At 38.9% G+C, this 15,253-nt stretch overlaps 1 protein-coding gene across 1 annotated transcript in view; it reads right to left on the bottom strand.

Moving 5' to 3' along the window:
- The window catches only part of LOC135221927 (GTPase-activating protein CdGAPr-like), a 746,105-nt gene that overhangs the window by 46,403 nt on the left and 684,449 nt on the right, over window positions 1-15,253 (bottom strand).

The raw sequence follows: 15,253 nt of genomic DNA, 5'->3' as shown, positions 1-15,253 counted from the left end.
ACGTATCACCCTATCCGTCCTGATACCATAGTCCCAGAAGATCTTTGCCTGATCATTTTCTATCACTCCCTCAGGTTGGTGCTCGTACCACTTATTACTGCAAGGTAGCTGATGTTTCTTGCACAGGCTCCAGTGGAGGTCTTTTGCCACTGAATCATGCCTCTTTTTGTACTGGTTCTGTGCAAGTGCCGGGCATTCGCTTGCTATGTGGTTTATGGTTTCATTTTTCGTATTGCACTTCCTACATATGGGAGAGATGTTATTTCCGTCTATCGTTCTTTGAACATATCTGGTTCTTAGGGCCTGATCTTGTGCCGCTGTTATCATTCCTTCAGTTTCCTTCTTTAGCTCTTCCCTCTGTAGCCATTGCCATGTGTCATCGCTGGCTAGTTCTTTAGTCTGTCTCATGTATTGTCCGTGCATTGGTTTATTGTTTATTATTATTATTATTATTATTATTCTTATTATTATTATAGTATTATTATTATTATTTTTATTATTATTATTTTAATTATAACCAATAATGGGTGTACATTCTAGTGGAGCAAGTTGAAAGGTTATCCACTTGCATAGGAAGTGTCTAAAGAATAGACAATGTTCCAAATACATCAGAACTTAAAAGAACAAAAAGAATGTTGCAAATGCATAAGAAATTAAAACAAAAATATGAGTATAATATCAAAGTTATACACCAGAAAAGATTACAATACATAATTATGAATTTATGACTAATAATAAATAACCATTCTGTTTATTAACAAATAATAATCAGAACTGGTTAACAAAAATATAGCAATATATAATTATAAAAAAATACAAGCAAAAAATATGTCAACTAAGATTTTAAGTATATCACAAAACCCAAGGCTTGAAAGCCAAGAGTACAGAAAGTATGGCACAGATCACCGGTTGAGAACACTAGCTACAAGCTAGCTAAGACCAAACAGCCACGAAACCGCAGCTTATATACTTAAAATAATTATTCAAAAGATAGCTAATGTGCGTAGTTGTTTCATATCCACTAACTGTATATAATAATAATAATAATAATAATAATAATAATAATAATAATAATAATAATAATAATAATAATAATAATAATAATAATAATAATGGAATCCAGCATAATCTACTCAGTTACCTTTGATGTAAGTGTGTTCTAAAGAAGCTTCCAATGATTCCACATGACCACACTATGTATATTCACAGAGAATAAAATTCCTTTAAGATACGAAAAAGTTAAGAAAGAAAAGGTTAGGGGAGAATGAGAGAAGAAACACTGAGCACAAGGTAGAAAATAGCTGGCACCATTAGTTCCTCCAGCTTAAATCAACTTTAGTGTGATATTTTGAAACAAAATTGATTGACAGGCATACAGTACTTTTACTAATGAAATGTGTACAATATACAAACTCCAAAGGTGGAAAAGCAAGCAGACATACTGTGACCCAGATTCGAAACAAACAATTAAAGCCGTTTGTTTTGTTAAACACAGCTGTTCAAAACTTTTAAAAATAAATAAATAAATAAATAAATGGAAAACTGAACAGGATGTCAGTAGCCTAAAATGCAACAAAATTATGGAAAAACACAATATAATTCAGCTCAATATGTATGAAGTTTATTAAAGAATATGCTTTCAATAGTAGGCTACCCTGCACTGTTTAAATGAGAAAAGACAGCGGCTTTCACGACCATTATACTTCAATGACACATTTGCAGACCTACTCAAAGTGTTACCTATAGTTGCCAAGTGAAAGCCTCTGGATATAGTATCGGCGAGGAAAACGTCCAACATCACACGCTTATTTATAGTTAGTCCGTTGCCTATTATTAATTCTACTTTATTTACTCTTGTTATTTTATTTCTAGAATGCATTAGCAACACAGTCCATTCTTTCGAAACTTCCTATGCAAGTATATGTAGAAGTCAAATCTCGCCAAAGAAAAAAAAATTATCGAGTGTTTACTGTTAAACCTGTCTAAGCACTAGATCTCATATAGCCTAGCCATCCACCTAGGATGAGGAAAAAAAGAAAGAAGTCAAATGCTGGTTTAAAATTGGCTAAGTAAAAATGACTATCAAAACAACATTTTACTGCCCCAAAAAGATCTAGTGATTGTCATTATTCCCTCATTTATTGTAAGTGAAACATTCTATCTATCCTGGCACTTTAAGGTAAAATCTGACAAATTAATTTCTTGCACAAGAAACGAATCAATAATTTCTTGCTAGACATGAATCAAGAACTTTCCGTACTTTTAAGCTCGTGTTGTATGTATTTTCACTATCGTTAATTGTGCAAAAACACTCGCTTTTGTGCTTCCCTTAGTCCCTTAGTTAATCATTACGGCGGCATCCCACTGAAAAATCGGGGTTTTACAGTTGGGAAATACCAAAACGAGAGCATGGCACAGCGGGAATGGCCAAATTACACAACTCACATGATAAGCAGCAGAAACTTACGTGGTTGGCGATTGTAATCGTTAACAATCAAAACAAATTTTAAAGACGAAACTTTCGGCACAGCCAATTACAGAGGTAAGTCTTGACCCAACTTGGCTTACCTATGCAAAGAAATTTAGCATACGGTCATCTAAAGCATGCGCAGATCGTACTTTCGTATGCTGCGGTAAAAGGATATTATTATTTTTTTAAAATAACTGTTTAGAGCATTCTCAATGTAAAACTTTTATTTTGAAACCAATAAGAGAAACAATGCTTTGCAAGGGCATCAGTATTTACCTTATTTAAAATTTCCGCTCTCTGCAAACACCAAATGAATTCGAACACTTGGTCTATAAAAATATGGCTTATTTTGATAAACACTTGTTAAGTCACCTTCATCATTGCCGAAAACCCCTTGCATGTTACAACACTCAAAAGGGAACCAAAAATAAATGTGCTTAATGGCCATATGCTACATTTTCTCTTATGCAGATGAAAAAATCACATGACCATTACGAAAATGTGTGTAATAAAATCTACTTAGGCTTCAGATTAAATCCCCCCCACCCCACACACACAAAAGAGGAAATTGCTAAAACATTAAGATATTTCAGCTACCAATACAATATCTACGTCTCTTGATAATGTTGGGTGCTTGTCGCTGATATATTTTGTTTGTTTGTTTGTATGGTGTTTTTACGTTGCATGAAACCAGTGGTTATTCAGCAACAGGACCAACGGCTTTACGTGACTTCCGAGCCACGTCGAGAGTGAAATACACCACTCTAACCCCTCAGTGGAATGCCCGAGAATCGAAGTCGCGGCCACTGAGGTGGTACGCCAACACCATACCGAATGACCACGCCACTGAGGCGCTTTGCTGCTGACAGAGGCAGTGCAAATGTTTCATTGATCAGATACAGAAGCCAAAAATAATGATCTGCAATTGCCATATGAATGTTTATAATCAGATGAATAAAAGTGAAAATGATAGTTTGATGGAAAAAGTCTATTTCAACTCACTAGAGATCACTTCGGTTCAATTCAGACCTTGGAACTTCTGTGGGAGAATTACGACGCCAAGAAGACCGGCCGGTGAAGGTAATGAATGATACGGTATGGGAAGAATTTAGATTATTAGAGAACCCATTCACTAATAAAAATGAGGGAACTGAATATGATAAAAAAAAATAAAATAAGACGCGGCATTATCTATTGGGAATGATGGATGACAGCAAGTGAAATACTGATGAGGCCTCTGAGTATTTGGAAAGTATTGTGTAAAATTTGGAAACTGATACTCTTCTTATGAAACATTAATTGAAGTATCAGAAGGAAGTGTGTTAGATCCAATCCCATTTTGTTTGCATAGAACTGGGTTGTCAAATGCACAACACATATCGGATGAAGTTCAAGCTTTTTGCAGACGACGCTTGATTAAATTCTCCATCAGTGACACTGAAGATGTCACAGGGCCATGATGGTGGGAGATCGACAGGGAACTCTGCTTTACTGCTACCTCCTATAAGTATCCTCTTTGCTTTTCACTCTCTTATGCACTAAAGAAGTATTATACAAATTATTAAAAAAAAAATTATTCACATAAAACAATTAAAAAAAATGAAAATAAAATTCTCTCTCTCTCTCTCTCTCTCTCTCTCTCTCTCTCTCTCTCTCATCTCGCTCTCGTCCTCATCTCTCTCTCTCTCCTCTCTCTCTCTCGGCCTCTCTCCTCTCTCTCCTCTCTCCCCCCCCTCTCTTCTCCATCTCCGTTTATTGGACATATCAGTGCCATTATTCACTGAAGGCTAGAAAGGAGTTGCAACAATACACACGTAGTATTGGGTCAACGCAAAGCTCAATTCATTTAAAATCATTTTCCAATCCCTCCTATTGTTTCCATCCATTCCAAAAGCAGCAGGCCTGAGTCTTACAATATCCAAGGAAGGCATTAAAGACGGGTTACCACAAGCTGAAGGCCTAAAGGGTCCAGGTTATAAATGATAGTCCTCATACCTATATGGAAGACGACGGAGTCCTCTCGTCCGTGGCCTCCCAGACAGGCAGACAGACATTCGCCACAAAACAAACCAACAACAGCTGACTCACTCAGAGGGGTTTCACTGTACCCAGCCCAGCCACACTCCCTTCCCCCTTCCCCCTTCCCCGCCCTTGTCTCCCTTCACCAAACGCCGCACACCTTTCTCTGACTCTCTTCTGCCTAACCTCATGACCCCTGCACTTAATCCCTTTAAATTTCTCTCATTCTATATTCATATGTTTATACACATTTATAATGTGTATACATATATGTGTGTGCGTGCGTGTATCTATATGTGTCTATCTGTGTGTGCACATGCAATGCCCGATTTTGGTCAGGGACATGACAAAAAGGGGGTCGTGATGGAGAAGGAGAAGGGAGTGATAATTGGTGCCGTATTCTCAGTCTAAGAATCTGTGATCCACTTCCCCGTCGCACATTTTATCCTTGGACAAATTTACTACGTTGGCAACTGAATGATATATGGTAATTTCATTCCTTTAATATTTCCAATAATTTCCATAATTTTCGCCCCTTGAAAGTTAGTAGTTGCGTTTGGTCAATAAATGACAAATAATTTCGTGTGACTTGCATATGTCATCCGTCATTCTTGCTGGTATCCTCGAATATTTGCTACTGTTTCAGTAAGTATGTTGTTCATCATCTTAGCATCTTGTAGACTTTATCTTAAATACAATTGGGTTCATGAATTTTAGGTCCACCATGTTGCTAATTAATATCGTTACTTCATTAAAATGACTTTGCCAAGAGTTGTTTGCCACGTGTTTCAACGCTCCACAACTTTGGTTGGGAGGCAGCGTTGCCGAAACCCAAGTCGTGAATGCAACTACGCCAGTGGTTAAGGCTATTCTAGACGCTAAATCAAATATCTAAATTTGGTTTGCGAAACCTTTGCCTAAAAGGTTCTTTTTCTAATGAAATTATTCACCCGTTATCCTCCCCATTTCATTCCATTTTCGTATCGGGACGAATCGAAACTTGCGTGACTTTTCTACACCTCTAGTCTAGCTCCTCTCGACCGCCCTCGTGGCAGGCAACCGATTCCATCGCCTGTGAGACTTTCCTTTGAGGAACAGCGGATGCACTCTTTCTCTTCCGTCTCTCACTCATTCCCTCCAATTACGGCAGTAACCTCAATGCCCTTTCGCCAGTTCTCCACTTTGCCATGATCTCCACCTACCTACCGACGATTATTTTCATACATTAAAAACACATTCAGACCATAGATTTTATACGCTATTAAAGTGCTACTTATGACAGCATCCACCTATATCATTCACTCTTGATTTCGTCAGCTTTAGCTTAGAAAATAAAATAAAACCGATTATTAAACAAATCCAAGAGCAGAGTTAAAATAATGAAAGAGAGAGAGAGAGAGAGAGAGAGAGAGAGAGAGAGAGAGAGAGAGAGAGAATTCACTGACACGAATACGGTACCAAAAGGCATAATTTTTTACGATCTTTCGTTTCCGCGTGATCGGATTAAATGAACAAAGGCAAGGTAGTTTTGTTGTACAATATAAGTTTACCTAATGGCCAATTTTGGATTCACGCCCCTCATTATCTTTGTTTTCTGGATCTCTCTGTCTTTGCATCAAACCGACAGGCCGACAGCGCTCCAGTGTGAGCTTGCAAGCCTAGAGTTCAGAAAATCATAATTCCTATCCTCGGCGAGAGAATATCTCGGCATCTCTTTAGTTTCCATCTCCAAAAGGAGAAACGTTCGACCTTTTTCAATTCGGAAGCACCTCAAACCGAAAAAGGTCGTCTCATTCATTGAGTTTTTATTAGCATGGAAAGTGAATATAAAGACCACCTTTCCACATTGCGTATCTCTACAGCAGTGTAGTAGTTAAGCTGTAATAACAGACTTTGCAAACAGGAACTGCGCTTTTCTTTCAAAAAACGACCATAGAAGATTTCTCTTCCATAATCTGGGAGCTTCTCCCCTGACTAACAAAGATTTTGCACCGCTTTGTTTACATGTGATATGAATTCTTTACCCCGTCAAATTTCGATTATCTACTTTCGGATTCCTAATCTCATACCTATAACATGCACACACAAAATTAAGAGCCATGAGCTATTTGCACAGTGCTGACGAAAACACTACAGGAAACCAACAGCAACAATAATATAGCCAGTTAAAATATACACAAATACCTTCACACAAAAAACATTTACTTCTTCCTTCCGGCCATCGTACCTAAAAATATCGACGCAAATTACAGCAAGACAGGTAAAGGTGAACGTAAACCACGGAGAGGGACATTAGCAATGGGAAAGTGAAAGTCAAGTGTGGCATCACCCGGGCGAGTTGACTGCACCTGGCACAAAGGGGTAGCACCACATTGGATTCGCCATTGCCAAGTAATCCCCAATCCACAAACCCGGATGTTGATTTTCCCAATGGGGATCAAGGCTGCGAACGAGACAGCAACCCAATAATCACCGATGCTCGGAATCAGCACTAAGAGATTAACTTTATGATAATTTATGGAGATGACAAAAGGTCACGTCAACAAAATTATTCGTTTTCTCTTCCAGGGGCTGCTCCAAATGACGCTATCCTTCCCTTCTCAGCACTGATTTTCGCTTACTCGGGGAGTAAGCCTACAAACTACTTTGTTGTTGTTGTTGTAGTAAGGAAGGGGGGGGGGGGGGGTTATGAAATCCTAAAAAGGACTGAAAAGGTGTTTCGCGTTGAATTAAAGATGCAGGAATTTTAGGATAGGATATCTATTACAATGAAACTATAAAAAAAGAAGAATGTGTATGTTAAACAGTACAGACAAATTATTTCTAATAAAATATAGCGTATTAATTTTCCTTTTCGGTAGCGAAATAAGGATCTATTTGACTGTAGATTTTAGCACGTTCTATTTTACATTAAGAATATAATGTTTACCACTTACGCGTGAGGGGAAAATCTTGCACGTGTCCCGAGTAAGCTGGAGGTCGGATCACGCCTTGTTCTGAATGGGGCCGATAGCCCTATGTCAAACCCATACAGAAAATTTTACTAAGAAAGCGGACTACATACCACATGAATAAAATGATGCACTTATGTCTACAGACTATGTACTATACAATGAAGAGATTTGGGAACTTTCTGAATAGAAGAAACTAAGTTAATAAAAACCACAGCTACTTGAAATTTTCTAAATTTTTTCCAATTATAACTATCTTTTTTTTTTAACATATTTCAACCATAATATGATGATTAGTTGTGATACCAAAACCCATGATTAGTTGACTTATAAATAGACTAGTAGAGGGTGCTGATAAAACCTTGCAGAAATGGTCCATTGCAACAAAACTCGTTACGCAACTCAGACCACAAGTGTCTGGATGGAAAGAACAACATTCTCAACCAGCCGCGACGAATCATAAAGCGCCTAATGTAAGTGAACGTCTACTAGGAAATAACGTAGTTATGAAGAACGTGACGTAAAAATAAAAGGCTGGGAATTCAAATAAACTCAAAAACTACACGCTGTACACAGATTTTTTCCTCAGAGTTAAACCACTTTATATTATATATCTATAATAGGCGATGCACAGAAGACATTTAAGGCGTCCAAGTGTAAAGTGTGTAAAGAGTGCCAATCACTAAAGTTAAGGTATGTCACAGCTTCCTCCTCTAACTTTTACTTTCCTCCAAGTTATGCAGTTCAGATCTTAACACAGAGATATATTGGACAAAACAAACTTGTGAAACAGAGACATTCAGAACCATTTTCAGACTGCCTCTTGTAATACTCGACCAACGGTACTACTGAGGGATGAGTACCAACACCAGTAACGTGAAGTGTTGTGCGACTCATTTTTTTTTCTCCCGCAAATATTTTCATGTTCACCAAATATATCCATTAACACGAACACATTTAAAATACTGTAACTGGTAAAAAAAAAATCCATTTAAAATACTGTAACGATATACATTTAAAAGATCCTGCCATATACAAATTAAAATGTTTTAAAATGAATATTCTGTCTTTTGTAATGACAGGCGACTTAAGAAAATCAAGACAGAAGCTACTGGGACATTCTTCCTTTATATATGGCGAGAAAAGTTTAAATGTGTAAAAAACTTCAGAACCTCGTCTCATATTGAAGCAAAAACCACCGCCACTATCAAGTCCCATTACAATTTCCGAAAAGTCACCAATCCAATCTTCTTTGATATTAAGACATTTCTTTTTTTCTAGTAATTCTGCCAGATCAACCATGCAATTCCTGGCTCCGAGTCTCCTGCCCAACAAGACTACTTGATTATATATCCTTTCCGTCACCCTTCCATTTCATTTTCCCTAAATAACATGACCATTTCAAAAGTTTACAATAATTCTTTTTCATATTTGCTAAGCATTTTACCATACAGGCATAACAGTTTTCCCACCCCTGCAACCATCCTTTCTCTGCATATGAGATGCAAACACATAAACGTGACCCAACCCCTCATTCTTCTATTGCATGCACTATCGTGGTCTTGAGCCAGCTTTCACAAAAGGAAAATATATTTACACCCCTTTACATATATACTCCACCTACCACCTGCTTCACTAGAGAATCTTCTGTGCCACAACTTTTGTCAAGCCCCTTTCCCTTCCTTGCCTCAATCACACTGACATTCGTCATGACACTCAACCATCATCAGCTACTGTTCAACTAACTGTCGTTTATACTGTAAAATTCATTTACAACTCTGAAATGTAGGAATACTAACGGTAATCAATGCCGACAATAATATATGCACACAAGATACCGTGTTTGAAATCATATGACACATGCGGCACAAACTAAATAATAGTGCAATTATGAATGATACCATGTGACAAGACCAGCTTTTTTTTTACCATAAAAAGATTCACAAGTGGAAAAGTCGGACATTGAAAAATGACAGGGACTGACTAGCCGTTAAGGACTGTCACAGGTAAGGCCAGTGTTTATGAATCTTGGGGGCAGTATTCTCGCTTCTCGTCATACTAATTAGGATCTCTCACATCTCCCTTCCGATTTTGAACTACGCTACAAAACCCTTTCTAATAAACACGATCATAAACTTAATGTGTGTGCGCTCGCGACACATGCACGGCTTATTAAAAAGTTTGTGTGACGCATGCACAGCTTATCAAACAGTTTGTCAGCTTCTACCTCCCAACAACATTCAGTATCTGTAACTGACATTTAACCAATGAATATCTGAGTTCAATGGTAACAACGCTCACAATGTTGCCTTACTCGCTCTCCGAGTATCACAAAGTGTAAGAGAGTTAACATTGTAATATTATACGAAGCTAAGTCTACGACGAAGTGTTTTCTCTTAATATTTCTGAAAGCGAGCATAATCAATTTCATTAAACGAAATTAATATATGCAGCTGCTTAATCGATGGACATTTTAAAATAACTTGAACCTTCAGGAGGTCAGCATCTTCACCGAGGAACAAGAAACACTCCCAAGTTTCCAGAGAGATGAATCTAACTTCAAGAACGGCAGATTATGTAACAAAAGCTTCTCGAGTTTCTGCCAATGTTAAGGAATGAATTCTGACTTGCAAGGAGGGCAGTGACTTAGGCATGTCCTGAACGCATGGGCTCTGATCCCGGTGGGAAGCTGAACCTCCAGAAAGACAACGCATGGGCTCTGAACCCTGTGGGTAGCTGAACCTCCAGAAAGACATTTAAGTCGTTGAAAATAACGGTTCTCTGGTCACTGCTCCGATATGAAAACTTGTGGGATCTGATCAGTTTGAGGATATCTGATGCCACTGCGATAATCCTTGGGGCATAAATTTTCATCTTATTTATTTTTTGTGCTGGCACAAAAAAACTGACAAAAGGATGTTTTCTACCTTTTTAATTCGAGAATTGGAACTCTTGACAAACTCACTAAGTACCTCCAAAAGATGAAACCTGGGAACCACAATTCTCAGAGAGTAACAAGAAGCTGAATTTAGCAAAGAATCGGTGGCAAAGGAGGCTGATAAGTGTGTCTCAGATCTGCTCTGGAAAGCAATCAGCAATTTCAGTCTCCTGATAACGAGGACATCAATATTCTCCCAGTCATTCGCGAAGAGCACAGGCGAACCAATACAGCGCCAGGTACAGATGCCAAGAGAAACTAAACTTCAAGAAGCCTTCCCATTTGAATATTCCCGCTTTCCTTCCCGCCTTCGTTGCTTTCCTCATTAACTTCAATATCAGAGGTGAACTGCCATTTTGGCCGTCAAGGAGAATTAGGTATGTAGGTTCGTTTTACTTGATGATATTCTATTACCGAGGAAGGAAGGAAGGAGAGAGAGAGAGAGAGAGAGAGAGAGAGAGAAAACTCAATAATTTCAATACAGCCACAGAGGAATGGTACTCTCACAACCAAAACATACGGAAACAAACTTACAAAGGTTGTAAACCTCTCTCCGTATTTCAAACTAAACTGCACACATGCATTATTAACTAATGTAAATGTCCAAATAAATACATATGAATGAATATAAGTAAAAAGAGGAGCTTCCAAGACCGCTCCATACCTGACATAGAATGGAAAAATTTGAGCGTAATCAGTAAACCATAATAAAAGTTCCCCTCGCCTCGTGAAAAGCGCCATTGTTAAGAAGGTTAAAGTTGCCCTTCTCAGAAAACAAAACGACCCTCCATCTTCTTCCATGAGAAGAGAGAGAGAGAGAGAGAGAGAGAGAGAGAGAGAGAGAGAGAGAGAGAGAGAGAGACTTTTTGTTTACTTTCATTCGAAATATGGGAAGAACATAGATGAACAGACATGGGCGCTCTAATGTAAGCAATCCCTATGAATTATTATTTTTATTATTATTACTATTATTATTATTATCATCATCATCGCAAGCGTCACCTGTCTCAAGACTTTTATCCGTCGAGACGTGTGCGTGTTTCTAACTGGCTGCTGTAGGACTAAGAGAGAGAGAGAGAGAGAGAGACGGAGAAGACCGACGAGACGATCGACGTGAGAGAGTTGATAGAGAGAGAGACGAGAGAGGAGAGGGATAGAGAGAGAGAGAGAGAGAGAGAGAGAGAGAGAGAGAGAGAGGCGTTTCAATGTGCTACTCGAGTGGAAAACTTATTTGCGTCAAATTTTCTTTTCTGCGATTATGCAACTATTGGACCTTCAAAATGTACTTAAAATATAAACGGTAAGACTCAATTTACTGTAAATTTAGCGGATTTCTTCTTATAGTGTACCATCTGCACAAGAGCTCATTCAACTATCCAGGCGAATACAATGGAATAGTGTACAACACTGAAAATATGTTTCACAATGATTTACTTCAAACAATCTTTCAGTAAGCGCTACATTTTATATATGGACCTAGCATTCTATTTTCAAATCTATAAATCTATTAATCACATTCTGTTATTATGCGTTATTAACCGCTAAGCCTTGTGATTTAAAAGCACCTAAGAATTTCGATACAAATATGACTTTTCCTAAAACAGCACATTCCCGACCGTAATGACAGCGTCATTGAAGCTATCATCCACGATACAATGACGATTTTAGAACTATCTCTACATCTGCCTTGATCTGATCAGTCTCGTCTCACGAAACCGCAGTGATGGAATGTCGAGGAGAGAGAGAGAGAGAGAGAGAGAGAGAGAGAGAGAGAGAGAGAGAGAGAGAGAGAGAGAGAGAGAACAATAACAGACATGGAAAAGGGATTTTCTGCTCTTGGCCAACAATAACATTTTCTTGGCACTCTTACCCTCTCGGTACTAGAGGCTCCCTCTGGACTTCTATTTCTTCAGAACATTCCACGATTTCTGAAAACTAGAAGCCATGGAGACTATACACACACACACACACACACACACACACACACACACACACACACACACATATATATATATATATATATATATTATATATATATCTATATATTATATATAATATATAATATATATTTATTTATTTTGAACGCTCAGCTTTCCAGGGGGGATGCCACCTCCTTCACGTTCGGCGTCTCAAAGTGGTTTGAAGTAGAACATGAAAACTCTGCTCAAGAAGAATCGCACCGAGAGCCCCTAAACTGACGTTGAGTGGACCACATCTAAATGACAGAACAATGACAATGCAAATTCCATAAGCCAAGATGTCGATAGGCCTTCATCAAAACTACTCGGATCCCAAACTTGACCCTCACACTGGGCCCGAGGGCGGGTCAGTGAGGAAAGCGCCTTCCCACAAAAGGGCGCTACAAAATATGGAAACGAAGAGAGAGAGAGAGAGAGAGAGAGAGAGAGAGAGAGAGAGAGAGAGAGATTTTTTTGCTGCTGAACGAGGGTGCTCTTACTTTACACTAAATTTTTATAATCATTTCGACAGTGTCTGCTTCAATTCACTAACTCTTGGAAACAGATTGTTTTAATCTGTAAGTGCGTGTAAGTGTATTAGTGCTTGTGAAAACTTCCCGAGAGAGAGAGAGAGAGAGAGAGAGAGAGAGAGAGAGAGAGAGAGAGAGAGAGAGAGAGAGAGAGAGCATTTTTCGCGTGACGGACGCTTTCTCTGTTCACAACCAGGAGACAACTAAGAACAAGGAGGCGGAACCCAACTATACAACAGACTTACCATTGTTGCTGTCGACGGAGACTCCTGAATGACATCCCTGGAAATTCAACGTCGGGCTAAATCACGCATCCATCGGTCGACATGACTTCTGAGCTCCGATCACATTATCCCACGTTCTTCTGGTCCATCTTGTGTAAGAGGATTAGGGGAGCGCACACAAGGAGCGGCCAGGATACTTCTCGTGGGGGCGCGAGTCTGTTTGATTTTTTTGTGAGATGTGTGGGCGCGAGTGGGCGTGCCTTTCCAACCTTGCTAAGGGGCCAGGCGTGCCCACTATTCTCCAGCCCACGCACTTCGACCTGGGGTTACTTTACACTCGTCTGATTATAACCACCGAATTCTTATCCTCTCCCTCTGCATGGGACAGGTGTGCACGAGACACCGAACAAGAATTTTTTGTCTTCTTCTTTTCGATGACAATTCCTTGATATGGTTCCTTTCGGTTTCCTTCAAAGACCATATATGCCTTTCTACAACACCATGATATCCAAGATTTTCAGTTGGACCAGAGTAACTTTCTGGACGATATTCCAAGTCATTTACAAATATTCCTGCACAGAAAATAAGACTTTATCTATTTGGAAAATATCTTTGATGAGAGAGAGAGAGAGAGAGAGAGAGAGAGAGAGAGAGAGAGAGAGAGAGAGAGAGAGAGAGAGCTGACAATGGCAAGACGGTGATTGTGACGCTGAACGGGCGTACAGGTGGGCCCGCCTTTCGGAAGTAGTGTAGCCACCAAATACACGTTCGGTCGCCACCCACTTTTTTTTTTTTTTTTTTTTTTTTCAATCTTCTTACTTCGTCTCACATCACATCCCGCCACAGATTCCCAAGACTTCCGCTGTCTTTTCTATAAGCCTCATAAATCTTCACTCGATCAACCAATCTCTGAGAAAAGGAAACAGCGCGCTATTCGTGGCCATTACCCACACCCCCCAAAAAAAAGTAAAATAAAAATAAATGAGGTCCATCTTTCACCTCGAGGTGTTCATTTGCCTAAACTTGACGTAAACAAGGCGAACATTTAGAAAAAAAAAAAAATCCTCTTCACCTAATCTAGACATTCGTTTTTTTTTCGTATCCAACATCTTTACCACGCTGAATCCATAGAATAAACAACATTCAATACCCTATTCATAATTTAAATTATTTCTCCCTCAGTTATGCCTTATTTCTTGATCAATGCACACATAAGCAATTGTAAATAAAAATATATATACTATATATAACATACATGTTATATATATCGGGTGTACTGATCAAGAAAATAATGCAACTGAAGGAAAATTGTTACGAGACAATTGGGTGAAATTTTAAGAGCAGTTTATAATGAAAAAAAAAAAAAAAAAAAAAAACAACTGTATGGCGCAGATGGATCAGGAGAAAATTCTATAATAGATTTGACAGCGATGCATATGGCTTTAAATGTCGTTTACACATTACACACACACACACACACACACGAGAGAGAGAGAATGTGCTAAAGACTCCATTGACGGCGTGGATATCAACACCAGCGGTGAAAATGGCGGGCCACTATTGGCATAAGGCGAGAACGGGTTCCGGGAGAACGAGAGGCCACAGAACTTGAATAGGTGTGTGTGTGTGTGTGTGTGTGAACGCTAATAGGCGAGGTGGGGGGGGGGGGGGTCCCCCAAGATGTTACCCAGCAATCGTGAACAACATACATGCCTGAGTAAAACTCAGGTATTAATTGTAATTTCAGGTTATCATTATAGTTAGGAATTATTCAAGCCGTATATTCCAAGTCTTCACAATTAATGGACGGTCCTCTAGTATGCAGTGGAATTTCATCTGAAGGCAGCGTTAAATGAGACACTTCCGAGCACAAGGCTTTAATCCCTTTTTTCTATGAAAAGTGCACCACCAACTCGCAAACACAAGATAAAAGATGATTTGTAGAGCACTGAAGATCCCAAAAAAGGAAACGCCCTTACTGCATTTTTGTATTAGCATTTCCACAAAACACCTGGTAGGTAGCAAGAAAGACAAAGTCATTCTTTCCAGCCAGTTAGAGCGGAAAGTTAAAATGAGACCATTGCATCTTTCCTCTTTCCTCCCAGATATAAAACGAGGTATAATTGCCTCTCCTTCGTCAAAAGAGTGGAGATGGAAAGTCAA

The sequence above is a fragment of the Macrobrachium nipponense genome, chromosome 3, assembly GCF_015104395.2.
Source record: "Macrobrachium nipponense isolate FS-2020 chromosome 3, ASM1510439v2, whole genome shotgun sequence".
In the NCBI taxonomy this organism is placed as follows: domain Eukaryota; kingdom Metazoa; phylum Arthropoda; class Malacostraca; order Decapoda; family Palaemonidae; genus Macrobrachium; species Macrobrachium nipponense.
The sequence above is the reverse complement of the archived record's forward strand: the minus strand, read 5'-3'. Positions and strand labels throughout refer to the sequence as shown.